The 19680-nt window shown below is 36.2% G+C and overlaps 1 protein-coding gene and 1 non-coding gene across 4 annotated transcripts in view; both read left to right on the forward strand.

Annotated features, from left to right (window-relative positions):
• Positions 1-19680, forward strand: part of CDH8 (cadherin 8) — a 367969-nt gene that overhangs the window by 265776 nt on the left and 82513 nt on the right. The window lies entirely within an intron of this gene.
• LOC114235995 (small nucleolar RNA SNORA18) lies at positions 4473-4603 on the forward strand. The gene has a single exon (XR_003622053.1). It is a non-coding gene; the product is annotated as a small nucleolar RNA SNORA18 (small nucleolar RNA).

Consider the following 19680-nt stretch of genomic DNA (forward strand, 5'->3'; position numbering starts at 1 on the left):
CTTATCCTTTCTAAGCCTCATTTTCATCATTTGTAAGGTGTACATAATAACATTTTTCTATAGTGTTGTATGCTTCACCTACCATAGTCCCTAGTCTTAAAAAAATCACAGAATGGTTGAAATATACAGGGGAACATGTGGGGGAAGCAAAAATCTTTAATCCTTTAAAACAGCATATCCAAAGTATGGTCTAGAGTAAAGTAAAGTCTTTTAGGGGTTCCATGAGGTCACAATGTGTTTATAATAACACACAGATGCTATTTGCCTTTTTCTCTCTCATGTTCTCACACGTGAGAGTGGAGTTTTCCAAAGGCTACATGACATGTGTTGGTATCATTGCTCAATGGCTAATGAAATGTGTGTGTGTGTGTGTGTGTATTATTTTGTTTTAAAAATTAGTTGTGATCTCTAGTTGGTAAATATTGAGAGATATAAGCTAGTAACATGTTTTTATAAATAAAAACTTTTTGATTTCTTCAGTTATTTTTAAGTGTATAAGGAGGCCCTGAGACCAAACTGTTTAAGAACCATGGCCTTAGGAAGGCATTTATCTTCTCAATTAGTTTGAGATATAGTAACAGCAAAAAGTATTGCTATATCTTAGATATCATGTTGATAAAATAATTTATCACCAGCAAAATGTAGGTTGGATATTGAAAGAAGTAATGTATATAACATCTTTCATAGGATTCTTGGTATAGTATAGAGAGTAAGAGCTCACTAAATGTTGGTCATTGTTAAGAGCAGAATGAAAATGAAGTTATCCTCAGTGGAAACAGATTGACATTATAATTGACATTTCTAGGGTCTCATCAAATAAGGCTGCCTTCTCTAGAGACAGCATTTTGTCAGGACAGATCAAGACTTGCCTTCTGCTAAATCCCGGGTATTGTTGTTACTCTTTCAGAGAGGTACATGAACAGGAATAGGGAATTAAGTATGTCACAGAGATAAAGGCGGGGGGCCCATCCAGGTCTTCCAGAGAGTGACACCCCGGTATAAGGACCAAGCCTGATGTGCTCTTTCAGGACGAGCCCTGCCTCTGGAAATAGGCCGATTAACAGAGCACAGGGCTGCCAGGATTTAAATTGCACATCTAACTCCCATTCCTCTCACTCCATGTTTTTGCAAGCCAATTTTTGTGACTATTTTATTCAGTTTTAGAAACGCTGCAATAAAATATGCTGACCTAGATGATGATGATGATAATAATGACAACAACAACTATCATTCCATCGTTTCTTGAACTTACTTTCCTCAGAGCTTGACACAGCATTTTGAGTAGTCACCCATGTATTTTACAAAACTTTCCTGTGTGGTTAGAAATTATATTATCTACATTGTGCAGATGAGAAAATCAGATAGCTATTGTGTGTCTTTAAGCTTTAAGGACTTTACAACTAGTACTTGGTGGAGCCAAACTTTGAACCTACGTTTGTCTGACACCAGAACCTCTGCCTTAACCATTGTGCCACACTACAAAGCCTTTGGTGGACATTTTTTCACTGTAAATTCTTTTTTTTTTTTTAATTAATTAATTAATTTATTTATCCTTAGCTGTGTTGGGTCTTTGTTTCTGTGCGAGGGCTTACTCTAGTTGCAGCGAGCGGGGGCCACTCTTCATCGCGGTGCGCGGGCCTCTCACTATCGCAGCCTCTCTTGTTGCGGAGGACAGGCTCCAGACACGCAAGCTCAGCAGTTGTGGCTCACGGGCCCAGTTGCTCCGTGGCATGTGGGATATTCCCAGACCAGGGCTCGAACCCGTGTCCCCTGCATTGGCAGGCAGGCTCTCAACCACTGCGCCACCAGGGAAGCCTCTGTATTCCCATTCTTGTTAAGCAAGTGTCTTCCGTGGGCTTGGCTAATGCATATCTGTGCTGAAGCACCATTCTCTTCAGGAATGTGCTGACAGAATAAAGTTTCTGTTCCCACAAAGCTGAGGACAAAACCCTAAATCTCAGTGAATGTAACAAGGTGAATGATATTTTGGAAAATTTAGTCATGGAAGTGAGGCTCTTGCCAGATAAGGATAACTTTGGCCTCCAGATTTCATTTCTGCTAGTAATAGGAATTCCTTACATTTCTGTTTTTATATTATATATTTTGTAAACTGATTCTTTATTCTTTACAACACTGAGGCCTCAAAACAACAATATGAAAATAAGCCAGGGCTGGTTGTATTATCCTACATTTTAGATGATGTAGATGAAAGTTAGAAAGCTTGAGTTGTTTTCTCAAGATCATTCTGCTAGACAGTGTAAAGTCATTCTGTAACCCTAAGACTTTTCATGAATCTGTAATTACCATGTGCTTCACTAATATTCGTTTTGCAAGAACAGATATGTACCAGATCGATTCTGGTAATACAAACTGTGAGGATGGTAACAATATTACCACCTCTTGGTCACTCTATGTATTACCATCAATTTTATGGAGTAGTTATTTTACCTAGGAACTGTAAAAAGAGTGTCACACACACTTATAAATCAGGCAGAAATCATCTTGGTAAACACCTTGAAAAGTGTTAGCACATCAGAAGAAATCGAATTGAGAATGGGCGTGTTTCCACTGTCTTCAAGGGAGCAAGATGGCTGCTGCCCTGCTCCTTATAGAGTGCCCATCCTCTCACTTCTCTGCAGATTGTCTTCTCCAAAGCACATAAATGCATCCCTGGAGTTGTGTATGCTTGAGGCTCAGAAGTTTGATCTTGTTTTTAAGGTGCCAGGATAATGTTGACCTGAAGCTCCTCTTCATACCATTAAGTAACTTGCATGGACAAAAGACTATTAACTTTTCTTAGTACAATAAATATTGAGATAAGAGACTGTTAAGTAAATAGATTATATTATCTTCATTTTATAATATTGAGATATATGGAGGTAATTTCCTCAAGGTCACTGAATGAGCACTTTCTAAAAGTAATGTCTACCAAGTCTGTCTTTCTACATCAGTAGACTATATTCAAGTTAATAGCACATGGACTCCTTGCAAATAACTAAATTTATTCTGGATATAGAGTCTCTCCTCTCTCTCTAACTCCTTTCTCTCCTCCCATGGAATCAGCCTTGGGTTTCTCAAAGGAATGCAGCTAATTTAAAAAGTTTAGGGCTTCCCTGGTGGCGCAGTGGTTAAGAATCCTCCTGCCAATGCAGGGGACACGGGTTCGAGCCCTGGTCCGGGAAGATACCACATGCTGCGGAGCAACTAAGCCCGTGTGCCACAACTACTGAGCCCACGCGCCTAGAGCCCATGCTCCACAACAAGAGAAGCCACCGCAACGAAAAGCCCACGCACCACAACGAAGAGTAGCCCCCGCTCGCTGCAACTAGAGAAAGCCCGTGCGCAGCAACGAAGACACAATGCAGCCAAAAATAAATAAATAAAATTAATTAATTAATTAAAATAAATAAATAAAAAGTTTATATCGGTCTATTGCTGAAGTACTGGGTCAAGCCAGATGTGAATTTCAGACCTTGTTTCATATTTGAAAACAATAAAGTTACTTCCTTTCTTATCATAGTTAAAGCCTAGAAGGCAGAAAACAGGAGAACTTTCCTGCATTAATGCGAGAGCATTTTAAAACAATTAGATGCCTATAATACGTGATGTCAAAACATCTGGCAGGAGAAATGAAAAATCAACTGGAATTTATCCACATACAGCCGAGCAACAGACATGGGGGAAAGGCTGGATGAGTATCTCAACTAATTTTGATAAATTCCAGGAGACATAAACCCTAATTGTCCATTTATTAAGTCTTTGGAATCATGGGTCTAATGATAGTAATCCCATCTGAAGGTTGGGTGCCAACTGAAGTGTCAGCTTGCAGCATTTGAAGATCATCCCTTTCTTGGTTTCTTAATTCTCAGATGTCTTCATTCTTTTTTTTTTTTTCTGAAAAATTGTTTAGTTTCTCAGATCTGTTTGAGATTTAGGCATTTGATTTAAGCACTTGATTCAAACAACAAAATCTCTTTAAAAATCACATTATTCCTGCATTCTTATATCTGCCTTACTCACCAAGGTTGGTAGGGTCATAGTTCTACTGGAAATTTTATTTGAAGACTCCAATAGAATAATGATGATGATCTCTTAATTTATCCAGCTTACAGCTCTTTACATGTATTTCATTAATCTTTGCAACATTTCTCTGAAGTATGTAAACGGCAAGTATTATTAGACCCATTTTTCAAGTGTAGAAAACAAGATAAAATGAGATAGAAAATCATTTTCCTAGGATAGCAATAAGAGCCTTGACCAAACCACCTCATATATGTAGTTGCAGTATTGCTTTGAAAATGTGACAAATGCTAGCTAGTTAATTTACTTGGAAATTATTTCTTAAAGTTGTAAGATGAGTTATTAGTGTGTGTGTGTGTGTGTGTGTGTGTGTGTATAGATCTGTATCTATATTTATATTCTGAGGGGAAGAGGAAAGGGAATTGTTTCTACACATTACAATAAGCATTGGAGTTGAGGTCTATCCCAATGAGGCTTTTCCTATAGACCTACGTCATTGGAAACGCCTCATAGAGTAACTATGTGGTTTCCTTTACTCACAGAACTATGTGTTAAATCTGTGGGAAAGAACTACAAGACAGAGCTGCTAAATAAACTATGAAAAAACTAACAGTCAAACTTTTTAATCGTACGTATCGGCATATCCCAAAGATCTGTACTGTTCTAGGGTGTGACAGCTTAGGGATTAATATGATTTGAACTTAATGCGTGTTTAGAGAGTGTACCTCAAATTCAGAACCAGGCAGATCCATCTCCTCTGATCCTGAACATGGCCCTAAAGTAAATTGCTTGAGGAAACTGGATCCTAAAGATTACAGGTAGGGGATTTTTGAAGTGTGTCCATATTCCATTGGATATCAAAGAAGCCTGACTAAAAGAATTGTGGATGACTTGACATGACAACTGTGGGTTGAGCAAAAGTTCTTTTTGGAAGGGCTATCTTGAAGATTATGACTGAAACATTGGAGGATCTAAGGTGATTGGCAGTGGAAGGAATCAGAATGTGTGAAATTCCTTAAAAATGTATTGACTTTAAATAATTTTGCCTATGTTACACATAATTTTAAAAACCCTTTACACTTTTTGTAAAATAAATAGATAAATAAAATAAGCATTGGAGAACTGAGAACTAATTTAAATTAGTCAGTCTCTTGGTCTATGTCATGCCACCTATTACCTTCACCGTGTTAGTTTTCTCTACCTTTCCTCCCCAAAGCTCATGACGCAACAGACTATGAAGACAGAGAATCTTTGGTATACTTTGTTCAGTGTGGAGACAAGACGAAATGTACCGCAACATTAATCAGACAGTTTATGGACACGTATAATGGTTATTATGCTGTGTCAGTAATTGGATGTGAATGGTTAGCGATTCATGTAGCTGGTAGTAATTAGTCTTACTTTTCCAAAGATAAACTGAGCACATTTGGAGCCATCTGTGGAGAAAGACAGGAAGAACACTGAAGTTGGGTAGTGCTCTTTGATTTGAATCTAAAACCCATTCCTTTCTCAGCTGACTGCTCCTGACCCCCTTTCAATGCCCTTTCCTACTTCTGTCATCAAAGAAAGGAATTTTGGGAAGATAGCATTTTGTTTGAATTCTGTCTAGGCCACATATGTGTTGTGTGACTATGGGAAAGTCCCCCCATGTTTCTGAGCTTCCGCTTCCTTCTTTGTGAAGTGTGAATGATAATATCAACATCATAGGAATGTTGAATGATCTAAAGTAGAGAAGGCACCTAGTTAGCACCTAGCATCATGCCTGGTACATTGAAATTGACAATTAGTTATATTAGATGTATTCATTCATTTGATTGTTATAGTATATTGTTCACCCTAAATTATTCATCTTTGAATTTCCAGGGGCTATCAGAAACTAGAGTATGATGCTCAATGATACTAGTTGCTATTATTAACGAGGGTCTACCTTGCTCCATTAGCCATGTGCTTTGCTGCTACAGATGTAACTTTATTTATTATTTCACTTCTGAAGATTCTACAAAATATTACAGAATCCTCATCTATTCTCTAACAGCTTTGAAGCATTTTCTAGCTATGCCTCCCTACTTATTTGGCAAAAACGATTAAAAAAAACTACACCTCCCCCTGAAGTCCCTAAACCATCTACTCAATCTGAATATTGCTATTTTCTTGAAGTTAAACCCTAGACATAAAAATGATAACTGATTTTTTATGCTGTCAGTTGTGCATTCAGATAACACGTGGTTCTGCCAGCAACTTCCACAGAATTGAAGTTTAGAAGATAAATAGGCAGAAAATCCAGTCAGAGACAATCAGAGGTTTCCCTTTCAACCTACCTCCCAATAGTATTATTTTACAGCTAATGTGCACTCTGTCGACATGGAGTCTGTGCCTTGTGATGCACATGGAAGGATCAATGGGGGGCCTTGGGTAGGAGGAGGACGAGAGCACGCAGACACTCTGCAATCCTGAAACCAGAACATCCTGGGTGGTGTATCTGAGGTTCCTGTTATGAGCTTAGTGTCTAGAAAGTAATATGGTCAAGGCTGCCTGAGTGAATAATAATATCTATTCTGACTCTGGAATGTACGTCTGCAGTGCAGACTCTCCCTGTTGTAAATAGCTGGAAACCAGAACTGGCGCACAGGAGCTGGACTCACAGATGAGAAAGACTGGACAGTTTAGCATCGTGCTAATGAACATAGGCTCTGGAGGGATCCAGACCAGAAGGATCTTTTCTGTTGTCCCTTATGTACTGTGCAAGCTCAACTCCTAGGTAGGCTCCTTCTAAGATGTGTGATCTTGGGCAACTAGTTTAATATCTCTGCCCCAGCAGGAAGTTGGTGCCCAAATGTTCTCACTATCGCTAGAAACAAAGCTGTATTTTCATGGGATGCACATAGTAGTTGTTCAGCAAATACACTAAGGCACCACTTCTTAAGCTTTTCTGTCCCTTTGAGTTAACCGGAGATCTTGTAAAAAGGCAGATTTGGATTCTCTAAGTCTGGAGTACAGATTCTGCATTTCTAATAAACTTGCAGATGATGCTGATGTTACTGGTCAGTGGAGTAACTATGAGTAGCAAGGCTCTATTTAGTATATGTTTAATAGTTATCATGAAACAAGACTCTAGGCTAGTGTTTCTCAGAGTTCAGCATGTGTCACAACCACCTGGAGGTGATTACTGAAGCACAGATTGCTTGTGCTTCATTGGGTCTGAGTTGGAGCCTGAGAATTTGCATATTTAACAAGTTTCCGAGTGATGGTCATACTGCAGTGTGTACCATAAATTGAAAAGCACTGACCTAGGCGAGTTCCTCCCTTATCTGAAAACTTCTGTTAATAGTTCTGAAAACCATATTTGGTTTCTCAGTCTTAGGTAGATGATGATCATCGGGAAGTATTTATTTATTTATTTAATATAATCGTATATTTGTATGCAGTTGCAAATATATATATATATATATATATATATATATGGAGAGTTCCTGTGAACCCTTTATACACCTTCTTCTAATGGTAACATCTTGCAAAACTATAGTACAGTGTCAACAACCAGGATACCGACATCCATACAATCTACCCAAACTTATTCAGATATCTCCAGTTTTACTTGTCCTCTGTGTGTGTGTGTGTGTGTGTGTGAGAGAGAGAGAGAGATTAGCTCTATGCAATTCTATCACGTGTCAGTTCACGTATACACCACCACAGTCAAGACATAATGAGAGTTTCATCACTCACCACAAGAATCTCTCCTGTTGTCCTTTTATAATCACTCTTTTAGTCAAAACCAGTACATTTCCTTTAAAGACTTTGTAAGTTTCTAACAAATCAATTTATAATACACTCCATTAAAAAAGAGCTACACTCCCATATCTCTTCACAATGAGCCCTTCTTGACCTTGGGAATCTAGTGAAACTGCTATGGTCAATACTCTTCAGATTTTTAACAGAGGATCTGGGAGATTATCCTGTCCTTAAAATCTTCACAGAGACTTTTATCTCTCTGAAAGTTCCCATGAGGAACCTCAGATCTTTCTGAGATAGTAACAACAAAGGATCATATTGTCCCAATCTGTATTTGATCGGGGGACTGAGATGTTTCTTAACTTGAGAATTGTTTTCCTCTGGAGAAGCTGCAAATGAAAAAGTTTTATTTTCAAACCCAACCAGTCTTGATGGAAAAATTCCTTCTTTAGCCAATGTCTCTCCATCCACATTTTGTTTAGTCAATGAGGAGAAGTGATGTGGTATTTTAAAAATTCTGCCTCTGCCTGGAATCTCTTAATCATCAAATTCATTAGGTACATTACCTTTTCTTCTGCATGACCTGCAGGTGACATGGTCAAAAATCTAGCCACTACATACAAGGGTCTCCTTTCCTCCAACTTCCAATAATACTTTCCCTATTTTCTTTACTTTAAGACCTTGTCAACAGCCTCTTTACATCCTTTAGTCTTTCGACACTCTCCCTGGGGCCCTTTAGGCTTTCACAAGAGTCTTCCTAATTTATCTAGCTCCTGTCTGCCACCTGGTCCCAAAACCAATGCCACATGTTTTAAGTTTTCATTACAGTAGCACGTTACATCCAGACACTAAAATCTGTTCTGATTATCTACTGTTACATAACAAACTATTCCAGAACTTAGTGGCATAAAACAACAACAAATATGTATTTTACTCACAAATCTGAAATGTGAGCAGTGCCTGTCAGGGTCAGCTTGTCTCTGCAGAATGTGGTACCAGCTGGGATAGCCTGAATGTGGCTGACCATCCAATTCCAATACGACTCACTCACATGGCTGGCACATTGGTGTTGGCTGTTAGCTGCCTTTCTAAGAGGTAGCTTGGGCTTCTTCATTGCTTGGTATCTGTGTTCCAACAGTGAGTGTCCCAACAAAGATGGGAAGTGGAAGGTGGTAACTTTGTAAACTTGAGTCTAGAAATTGACATAATTCACTTTTTTCAAATACTGTTGATTAGTAAGAGAATATACATTCAGGAGAGTGGAGCATATTTCCCCACCTTGCAACGAGAGGCATGTCAAACAATTTTGGGGCCATGTTTTAAAATTACCACACTAACTTGTTTCCCACAAAGGCATTAGGTTACAAAACACAGTTAACACAGTCTCAAACTACTTTAAAAATATTAAATAATACTATTAAAATTAATAATAAATGTTAAATGTTATTAAGTACTTCTTAAATACTTTTAGAGTTATAAGTCCTAAAACTTTAGAGCATACTAGAAGCTGAGAACGTCTGTGTAGTTTCCTTATTACTTCATAAACCCTGTTAGGTATGTTCGTTGTTGTGCTTTATCTTTGGATTAAAAAAAAAAGTCCATGTTTTAAGACTGGCCTTTTGCAGGGTAGCCAGCTATGTGACCTTGGGATTGTTCGTCGTATCCACCAAAGCTTTTAAATTTTTTCTATAAAGAATATTAATAATATACCTTTTTCAAGGAGAGAGGACGGATTTTATATTTGAACAGAACTCAGTTTGAGACCCTACACTGAAATCCAGAAATGTTAGGAGTCCTGAGTTTGTTTCTTACAAGTAGTATTTAGGCCTCTTTAAAATAAAACAGTTTAAATAAGGAATTACTTCTTTAGAATACTGCTATCAGAAATACCAGTTATCAATAACAATGTGTGGCTATGATTTTAAACCTGAGGAAACTGTTTCAGGATAAAATAATACAAAAACTGTATCACCCTAATACTACATAGATGTCTTGTGTCTGTACTATTTTGTCAAAACCCTTATTGCTCATCACTTGTACTTCAGATGCAGTGTGCATGCAGTGTCCTAACTCTGGACCTTTTCTAGTTATATTATTTTTTCTTTCCTTGAACATCCTGTCATTTCTCTACATTTCCTGTTACTACTGTTCCTTCAAGATTCGGATAAAATGTTTCCTTCTTTCAGAAAGTACATATTTTGTCACAACTACATGGGAGTTCAGAGAAGGCAGTGATGATCTAATTTATAATTATAGTTATTTGTGTATGTGCCTTCTTTTCCCTCCCAGACTAATGTCATCAAGGGCAGAGACTACATTTTACACTTTTCTATAATCCTCATAGCTCATGGCATACGAAGTATCACATTGTAAGTGACTGGAAAATATTAATTCAATGAGCAAATAATCTTAATGGTTACTTTTGGGATACAATTACAAGGTTTTTAAGCACATGCTTATAATACGGTAAATACTTTAGAATGTGATTTTTTAAAATTAATTTATTTATTTTTATTTTTGGCTGTGTTGGGTCTTCGTTTCTGTGCGAGGGCTTTCTCTAGTTGTGGCGAGCGGGGTCACTCTTCATCGCGGTGTGCGGGCCTCTCTTGTTGCGGAGCACAAGCTCCAGACGCGCAAGCTCAGTAGTTGTGGCTCACGGGCCTAGTTGCTCCGCGGCATGTGGGATCTTCCCAGACCAGGGCTTGAACCCGTGTCCCCTGCATTGGCAGGCAGATTCTCAACCACTGCGCCACCAAGGAAGCCCAATACTTTAGAAACAGAAAAAAAATCTAACCTATCAAGATACGGGGAAAGAAAAGGGCACAGAATTCTTGCAAATATTCTGAGGTGGGAATATATCAGAAGAGAGGTTTCCTAAGGAAATAAAATATCATCCAAGAACACAGCAGTTGGTTGTATACTTTAAAGTTAATAACCCAAGTCTAATTCTTTGTTAAAACCTAGAGTAGTTTTGTCTTACATTATCTCAATCTCAGTAATCAAGAAAAAGATGTTGCTTAATTGTTTTTGCAGTTTGTCACTGTTATGTGCAAGTCTATCACTAAACCTAAGAAAATAATTTTGCTTGCTAACCATCCAGAAATCTGTGATTGAATACTTCCAGACGTTAGCCATGCTCTCCCTTTAGAATCTTTGCAACAACTGTTTCCTCTGCCTGGAATTTGCATCCTCTTGCTGTAGTCATGATTAACTCCATCTTTAAGTCTTTGCTCAAATAAGCTCAACCCTTACCACCTCAGTACCAGATCTTCCTTATCCTGCTTTATTTGTTTTTATTAGCATTTAATCCTTTCTTACATACCATATAATTTAGTTATTATCATGTATACTGTTTATGAATTCTTCTCCATGGGTAGAATGTCTTATGCTTTAAATTGATATCTCCTCAACAGCTACAGAGTATCTGATAATAGTAAGTCTTCAATAAATATTTACTGAATGAATGAATCATTGATTGAATAAATGAATGAAGGGAGAATATGTAAACTAGTACTAGACTGTTAACATTTATCTTGGCTTAAAGAGCATTGGCTAATACCTAATTCCGTTGGATAATTAACTGGTAGTATAACAACATGCTTAGTTTCTATAGACATCTTCAAATATTTGAACTGGAAAGTTCACCACAACTCAATGCAATGCAATTACCTTTTTGTTTTCATAAAGTGTAGTATGAAGCATAGAGAGAGGAAATATGTTTCCTGCTATATGCCAACAATTAACATGTTATTAATCCTAGGCTGACCCTGCACCCTAGTCCAGAGTTTTAGTCACCACACTCTTTTTATGCAACTACCCTATAAACCAACTTTTCACTCTTCTTATTCACTATGTTAATTAATTGTGTCCATTTGGACCTTTTAGTATATAGAGATGGTCAAAATGTGGTTGGACAGTCTTTTATCTCCGAGATACAAGTATCATGTTTCCTTTAAGCCAGTGTTTTTTTCTCTCTCAGACTATTTTGATTTTTTTTTTTGTTTGTTTGTTTGTTTTTAATGGAGAGAAGGTAGAGGGTATTTGTGGCAAATTATTTCACCCCAGATACACTTCTAGAGGAAAATCCTCTCTGGTAGTGTATGGCTTTGTAACTCCATTTCTGTGGTGTCTGTATCAAGCTAATATTTAAGGCAAATATTATATAACTGCAAGAGATTTGGATGTGCTTTGGAATGAGGCATACTTTAATTTCAAACCCTGTATCGTATCTGTGTCTTTTAATTGTTTGACTTCAAGGATGTGAGATAGTTTCTCTGTACCTTTGTTTTGTCATCTGTATAATGGATACTAAAACTAACTGCATAGTAAACACTAAACTGAACATCTATCATTATTAGCTTCCCTTTTTCCCTTCCCTTCCTTTGCCTTCATTTTCCATATTACCCTGAGTCTATATTCACTGTTATTCATATGATGAAATGATTTGTTTAATTGCCTTAATACATTAGGAAATTAATTCTTTTTAGTTTTGAGCAAATTCCAACACTTTCCTGAGACAAAATTATAATGAAGGTTTATGTGCTTCTATTCTCACATAGTTATGAAAAATCACCTGGATAGGCAATGTTTGAAATGATAAAATTCTGAATTGCTCTCATGCACTTAATTAGAAGTAAATATGGATGTTGGGATGAGAAACTACACAGTGGAACTCATTAGCAGAGTATTTATTTATTTATTTATTTATTTTTTCAGTAGAGAATTCTGGGAGCAATATCATCACCAAATATTAAGAAATTAGTGGGGGGGAAATCCTGAAATTATGTATAAATAAATCCAAGTCAACTTACTTACAGGAAAAACAGTAATTTGTAGTGCTGTGAATGCATGACCTGTAATTTCAATGTAGGAACCAGATGAGGTGGAAAATTATTACAACAATTCCTAATTTAGTTTCACTGAGTCAACTCTGGATAAATTTTACTAAATAAATTTGGTAGTTAAACATGAGTCAGAATAAAAAGCAATGTTTGTTTTAATTTAATGATTAGAGCAGATATTAAAACCTACCCCACATCCACCATCTGGTACTCCACTTGCCTTTACCACAGCCTTGTTCTATGACTGCATACTTGCAGTGGTCAGAAACTCACTACCTTGGGAGACTGATGAGTTTTTCTCTTGAGCAGCTGTGTTGGAAAGCACTTTAATCTTACAGTGAGCCAAAATGTGCCTCAAGGTATAAACAAGTCTTATTCTCTTCCCCTTTAGCCTAGTAAAATACAAAGTGTCTTGAAAAAATTGTTTATATGACATGGTTTCAGTTCCCTGGAATAATGGCTAAGGAGAAAAATGTGTTTGTAGAATTAGGCACAGAGGTGACAAGACCTCAGAGGAAGTTGAGTCAGTAAGGAGGTAACTAGAAAATTTGGAGCAAAACACAACATGGGACAAAAACAAGACCTAACTCTTAAAATTCTGTAGTTTGCTTAGTGTTTTCATATATGATTTCATTCACTCCGCTCAATAACTCTCAGATAGATATTATCTTGACTTTGGGGTGACCTCTTATGTACCAGTTACTGTTCTATATCCTGAATACAACAGTGAACGAAAAAGTCCTATCCACATGGAATTTACATTCTAGTAATGATGACCAGGGTTTGCCAAACCATAATACCTGCTTACCAGTTGGCTTAAAGTCTAAATTTCTACTGCCAGAGGGGATGCTAGGACAGATGATTCTTTCTAGAATCAAAGCTTCATAGAATATATAAAAGTACCACAAGCATTAATGCTGTCTTCTGAACCCTCATAAGATTCATGGTATAGACAGAGGAAGATTTTTAAATGAAGAAGGGATTTTCTCACTAAAATTCTTACCATATTGAACCTGATCAAAGCTCTGAAGTCCTTTTAAGATTTTTTTTTCCTAATAAAAGTTTCTGGGCTCAAATCAGACCCATTGAGTCAAATTTTACCGAATGTTCTGAAATCCACAAGAATTTGAGAAAAAACTGCCTAAGTTTTTATTTTAGATGTTTCAAATGAACTGAATTTACTACCCTCTCTCAGTATTGTAGGTTATGGCTCGAATAGCCAAAATTCAATAAAATCATTTGTTCCCTCCATAAAAGCAAATTTAAAAGAAAATTACATTTCCCCTGAACTAACCCCCCCCCAATAGACTGTACCCTCCTCATAGCATCAACTGGCAGAAGTAGCCAAGGACATATTTGACCTTGGACCTTTGGAAGCTATTACTCTGATCATCACTGGTGGCCAAAAGGCCTCTGCTGACAGTAGATACAGTTATCCAGGAGTCATCAAGAAAAAGGTGTCAGTCTCATTTCATTTCCATATTGGGCATGAATGCACAGGGTCAAACTATTAGATTTTTTAATTAGAGAAAGGAGAGAATCGATTGTTGAGATAAGAAAATAGAGAAAGGAGGTTAGCACACCTATAACTTGATACTGCAGCCCTGTAATTATCGTTTGTAAGCACTGAGCGAAAAGTTGAGGTCCAACATTAGTCTCTTTTATTTTACCTGGTTTTATTTTTGTTCATACATTTCATCTATACCTGAGAGTCTCCACTCCTACCCCCATTTATGTGTGAATATAATAGAATATGTTTTTGTTTGTTTGTCTTTTCTATTTGGTATCTCTTGTCCTAGAAGAGTATCTGGCACCCAGTAAGTATAAGGTCAATATTTGTTGATTGAATGGAAGTTTAAAATTACAATTACTATTTGTTAAATGTTTATGAAAGGAAATAATCATATTACTTTAGCCATAGGGTTGTATAAAAATGAAAGCATGGTGCCTGAGAGTATGTGTTCAATAAATAGCAAATAGTTTCTTAAGATGATGCTGCTGATAATGATGATAATGACATTCTGATGTGGCTGGCATAGATTATTATTATGGAGTAGGGTTTGGGTTTCCAAGTAGGATTTCACTATCAGTTTGAAAATGATTAATGTTCTAGAGGAATGTGCCCATATGTGGGCATCAGTTAGGTTACTTTTTACACAAATAACTTTATTCAAAGATCTGCCCCAATCATGCTAGGCCATGTCCGGAATAGACCATCACAAACAAGTGGATTATTTGCAACAGCAAAAATGCAGGTGCCAACAATAGAACTTAGCATTTTGCCGGCAGTGCTTTTCTCTTGCATCCTTTTTTTTCTTTTCTGGTGTGTTAAGAAAAAATCACTTTTCATTTCTGTCTTTGACCTGATTTTTTAGAAATTAAAATATTTTGGGTAGCATACAGGGCTTTTCGCCATCCTCCATAAATTCAGTTAAAAAAAAAAAAACAAATACCTCCAGCAGCTTTTTTTTTTCACCATTATTTGCAATTATTTTGCTAACAACATTGAATACTCCGCTATTGGCCAATGTTCTCTCTCTCATAATGTTTTGAAGTAAGCTTGACACTTGGTGTCCTTGTCAGCATCTCTGTTGCTCTATGTTGCAAATTTGCATGATAGATTTACTGGGTCCATGAAGAGTTTATTAACCTTCCTTTAACACAGTAGGTAGTTTAAAAGTTTTTTGCAGCTAGCACCTAACTTTTATCTATAACAAAAGAGAGAGAAAAAGAGAGAGAGAGAGATTGGTTTACAGACATTCTGAGCTGCACAATACCATTATATATAGGTGCTCTGCATTGCCTCTCTATATACAATTATAAAAACGCCTAGTGCTACCTATTACTTATAGATTTACATATTTCACCCAGTATATCTTTTTAAATTTTATTAAAAGAATACATAATATTCTGTGTCTAGTTGCCTTTCTAATATACATTGATAAACAGATGATTGATTTTGTGGATACAAATGCAGTTGGAGGAAGTAGTGATGTATGGATATAACTATGTATATCATCTACATTTACATTCACATATATTCAACCCTTTTAATATTAACATCTGGGAATAAATCAGCATCATCCATTTTATTATCATGTACTTGACACTGAGGTGGTGGCTTGCACTGTAGTCATTTCTACCAACCACCTCTGCTAACTAATCATTTATCTTGAGTTATGTATTTGTTTTGTTTTTGTCACTCATTATGGTATATATATCTTGGTCCACTGTCACAATAAATGCATAATTTATTGGGGCCAAAGCATAGACTGAGGAAAGGAATCTCAAGAAATTGGTCTGGCTTTGTAGTCAGAGCATTAACTAAGGATAACACAGTCTTAATTACCATACGTGAATTCTGCTGGGCAATAACTCATGGAGGATTAGGGTCATTTTATAGTAATATTTTGTCCATTGTTCCATAAGTGTGGGGTGATTGATTTACAGTTTAAATTTCTTGGGAAAACAATGAACATATTATACCACAATGGGATGGGGGAAATTATGTATTTTTCTTATGTCTATGATGGTAGCTTATATCCAACTAATTCCCCCAGTGAGAATAACTACAAAATTAGAGGAAAAAATGGTATTTGAAGGCAGCCAGTACTTAAGAAGCCAAGATACCAGAAAGAAAGGAAACAAACTGAAGGGACTCCTAAATTTAGCACTGCTTATTTCCTTCAGGACTTTAAGTGATTCAACTCAGAGGGCACAGAAACCAAGCAGAAATCAGTGACCTGGAGTTTATGAGTGTCTCATGAGACTGTGGAGACAAAAGCTGTAGTTCAGGGCTACAGACGTATCCAGAATGGAGAGGTCAAGTCTACAGTGAGGAGGTAATTGAAAAGAAGACAACAGAGCATCATGGATGGATTTTTCCCATGATGCATTTACCAAATCTTAACATGTGCAGGAGTAAGAGGATTTCAGGGCTATCAGTGTGTGCTAAGAGGCAAAAAGCTAAAAAAAAACCTTTTTTTTTTTTTTAAAGGATTTTCTTATTTATTTATTTATTTATTTATTTTTGGCTGTGTTGGGTCTTCGGTTCGTGCGAGGGCTTTCTCCAGTTGCGGCAAGCGGGGGCCACTCTTCATCGCGGTGCGGGGACCGCTCTTCATCGCGGTGCGCGGGCCTTTCTCTATCGCGGCTCCTCCCGTCGCGGGGCACAGGCTCCAGACGCGCAGGCTCAGCAATTGTGGCTCACGGGCCCAGCCGCTCCGCGGCATGTGGGATCCTCCCAGACCAGGGCTGGAACCCGTGTCCCCTGCATTAGCAGGCAGATTCTCAACCACTGCGCCACCAGGGAAGCCCCCCCCCTTTTTTTTTTTGCAACTTAATAGAAAGGGTGGGCTCTAGAAATAAGGGAAAACCAGAAATTAAATCAGCCCTCATAAATTCTGAAATCCAGCCTTAAGAGTATCAAGGTGATCTATCTATATAGACCTTCCTGTGAGGAGAAAATCAAACAACTCTATCTGAAGGAAGATAACACATTTTCATATCTGATTTCCAAAATTAAAACCTAGATACAGGAAAATGGTAACAAAATGGCATAAACAATTAATGCATTATATATATCCTTTCATTGTACGTAAAATGTTTGAAGCATTACTCTAAGGCATATTCTAATAAGTCAGTGACACATATACAAGTATGATATTTAAGGTTACCACTAAAATAATAATATTAATAGAAGACTATGTAACTAATAGGCTAATCCCGCTTTTCTATCTTTTTTTGGATTCATAAGTTTTAATTCTTTCATCTCCCCCCATTAGCCTATTAGTTGGGGGAAATAAAAGAATTGAAACTTATGAATCCCCAAAAAAATAGAAAAGAGGAAAAATGAGAAAGAACTGATGAAGAAAATTTTAAAGTACAAGAATAAATTAAAACCCAGATAAACAATCAATCACACTAATTGTAAATAAGCTACATACTTCAATTAAAAGACATTCTTTGTCAGACTAGGAAAAAAGCAATCAATATTCAAATCATGTTTTTTATCAGAAATAAACCTCAAATATAAGAACACTTAAAGACTGAAACGATTGAAAGAAGATCTATGCAAATTAAAACCAAAATGGTTCAGCTATAGACTAAGAAGAAAGAAATATTACCAAAAATAGAGAAATTTTTCATAATGATAAATGATTAAATTCAGCAGGAAGATATAAAAATTCTAAATTTGTATGTACCTAATAAGATGTTTGCCAAGTACATAAAGCAAAAAAATTGACAGACGCAAAGGGAGAAATAGACAAGTCAACACTTGTAGATGAAAATTTTAACCTACAACTCTACTAATCAAATAAGTAGACAAAAAATTAGTAAGGATAGAAAGTGTTTGAATAGCATGATTAGTCAACTTGCCTAATTGTAATGTATAAAACAAACACTGCACTCAAAAATTACAAAAATATTATTACTGTGAAACACACTTGAAACATTTACCCAACATGGCCAAAATTGGGCCATAAATCAAGTCTCAACACTCAAAGCGGAGTATGCTTTCTTCACACAGTGGAATTAAGCTAGAAATAAGTCACCAAAGGCCCTGAAATGATCCCCAAGTATTGGAAATTAAGCCATATATCTCTAAATGATCCGTGGAAAACAATAAAATCACAAAGGGAATTATTAGCACATTTAAAAAATGAATGATAACAAAATAATGACATGACAAAACCTGTGGAATACAGCTAACACAGTGCCTAAAGAGAAATTAGCCTTAAATGTCTATATTAGAAAAGAAGAAATGCTAAAAATCAATTATCTAAGCATCCACTTCAAAAAGGCTAAAAGTGAACAGAAAATTAAAAACTAGTAGCAAAAACAAAAAACAAAAAACAAAAAACTAGTAGCAAGGTGAAAATAAATATAGGGTAGAATATAGTGAAATTGAACACAAATATACAGTCCTGAAATTCAACAAAGCCAAAAGCTCTTTATTTGCAAAGATAAAATTGATAAAAATCTTGCAAGAAAAAATAGAAAAGGTACAACTTGCCAGTATTAGAAATGACAGGGAATTCCCAGCGGTCCAGTGGTTAGGACTCCGTGCTTTCACTGCAGGGGGCATGGAAAAAAAATTACAAAGGGGACTTCATTACAGATTCTATGGATGTTAAAAAACAATAGCTGGACATTATTAACATATTTATGGAATAAGGATTAAAATGTATATGACATAGACTAATAAGTTGAAAAATGCAGTCAGTGCAAACTGGCATAGATAAGAAAAAGAGAAAAATATGTCTATCATTTTCTCTATTGAATAAATTGAATTCACAATTACTAACTCTTAACACATAAATTGTCATGCCCAAATGAACATGACACATACTTTATCAGAGAGAAGTAAAAGAGGGAGCAGTTTCCACCTTATGTCACAAAGCCAGAATAATCTTAATGCAAAAACCCAACAAGAATATTACAAGAAAGGAGAATTAACAGCCTGCTTCTCATAAACAAAATCCTAAGTAATATATTAGCAAATCAAAACTGTTACTATAAAAATATAATATTACACCCAGGGAATACAAGGACAGATGATAACATTTGAAAATCTATTAATGTAAATTAAAATCCTGAGGAAAGAAAAGAGAAAAAACGTATGATCATTCTCAGCAGATGCAGAAAATGTTATATCTTCATCTCTTGTTCTTGAAAAAGCTCTTTGCACACTAGAAATAGAACAGAACTTAATTTGATAAAGGATAGTTACCAAAAAAACAGCAAATATCAGACCTAATGGTAAAATATTGAAAGGTTTCTCCCTGAGATTGGAAATGAGATAGGTTGTGTACTATTGCTACTTTTATTCAATTACACTGAAGGTTTTAACCAGTACAGTAAGATACAGGTAAGAAATTAAAGTATAAATATTGGAAAGAAGAAATAAAGTTGTCCCTATTCACAGACAACATGATTGGGTACATAAAAAGGAAAAAAAATCTAAGTTAAACTATTATCAATAATGAAGAAAGTTTGCATGCTTGTTAGAGTTACAAAATAATCATATTTTTATTTTCTAACAATACTCAGAAAATAAATATACTACTTATAATAGTAAAAAGACTTC

The sequence above is a fragment of the Balaenoptera acutorostrata genome, chromosome 19, assembly GCF_949987535.1.
Source record: "Balaenoptera acutorostrata chromosome 19, mBalAcu1.1, whole genome shotgun sequence".
Lineage (NCBI taxonomy): Eukaryota > Metazoa > Chordata > Mammalia > Artiodactyla > Balaenopteridae > Balaenoptera > Balaenoptera acutorostrata.